Here is a 1,651-nt window from a genome sequence, read left to right on the forward strand (position 1 = left end):
TACAGTATATATATGCCTATATATACATTAATATATATATATATATACATTTATATATATTCTAATATATATATTAAAATGTAGTTGTTGCTTAGCAACTTGTCTGTTTGAGATCTGTCTCTTATACACATCTAGATGTGTATAAGAGACAGATATATGTGTGTATGTATATATGCATATATAAATAAATAAATAAATGAATGAATGAATGAATAAACGAATGAATTAATGAAAGAATGAATGAATGAACGAATGGATGAATGAACGAACGAACGAACAACAAACAGACAAACAAATAAATAAACAAACAAATAAGTAAATAAATAAATAAATAAATAGATTAATTAATTAATTAATTGTGTAATAAAATGCCCCTGACGGGACTTACACCTCCGACCTTCTCGCTGTTTGTTCGAATCCTGTCAGGGGCATTTTATTACACAATTTCTTTATTTATTTACAGGACAATACCGTATTCGTTGAGAGCTAAGCTATGTATTTATCATGTCCTTTATTCGAACACTGTATTTGCCTTTCCTTGATGATTCATACACACACACACACACACGCACACACACACATACACACACACATATATATATAATATATATACTGTCTCTTATACACATCTAGATGTGTATAAGAGACAGATATAGGCCTATATATATAATATTTGTGTGTAATGGCTATTCAAACCCAAGTTGATTTCTATCATCACTTAGAATACGTGGATTATTGGCATCGATGTATTATAAAACAAATTATCTAATCCATAACAATGTGTGCATAGGAAATTATGCTTCTTAAAAGGAGGCACAAATTTTATAAATCATATTATACCTTATGAAAACAGTAGATATTAGTGGTTTATTAATATATTTTCATGCTTGAGTGTTCAATTAAAACTCCGGGATTACATTATGTGCCTACTTGGTAGAGGTTCGAGTGGCCCGCATACATTTTCAAATCAACTACATTATCAGGTCTAATCTCATACGGTTTGAAATCGATGGAGCGCTGTATGAAAAATCCCCGTTTCATTAATGGTATTAGATTCAAATGCCATAGTCGTTAGCTGTAATGCAAAGTAAGCAACATATATAAATTGGAATAATATGTTACTGCTTCAAACAGTGTTATTGATGGATTAAACTAATGTGCATCATTACAGTCATGATAGGTATGTTTTTACACTCTTGAAATTGTATTCTGTTATGAAAAAATATTTGTCGCGAGTAAACTAGATTGTACCAAAGCTTGGTTTACACGAGATTAATTATGACACGTGGACGCAAATGCAGGCAACGCACTACTACGCATGCACCTCACCATAGTCCGTATTTCCAGTGTGAACCCACTTGAAATTAATCGAGTGTTGCAACCGCTGTGTTAGCTCTCAGTTCGCGCGCACGATCAAGAAGATCCTCTCTTTCACACAATGAATGAGTTACAGTATTATTAAGAGCAGCGTCTACCGTTTGCCTCGTCACACGAGCACGCCTGATGCGTGCTCGTGTGAAAAAAGCTAAATGGCTATTATAAATAAGGCTACGTGTGCATTACAGCCAATCACAGAATTGATAATCCGAATGTTTCATTTTAACAGGCATGAAAAGCGGATTATGGATACAACCTTAAACTTACTCCCATC

Source organism: Anneissia japonica, unplaced genomic scaffold, assembly GCF_011630105.1.
Source record: "Anneissia japonica isolate Jap-2015-1 unplaced genomic scaffold, ASM1163010v1 scaffold284795_len787576_cov167, whole genome shotgun sequence".
Classification (NCBI taxonomy): Eukaryota; Metazoa; Echinodermata; class Crinoidea; order Comatulida; family Comatulidae; genus Anneissia; species Anneissia japonica.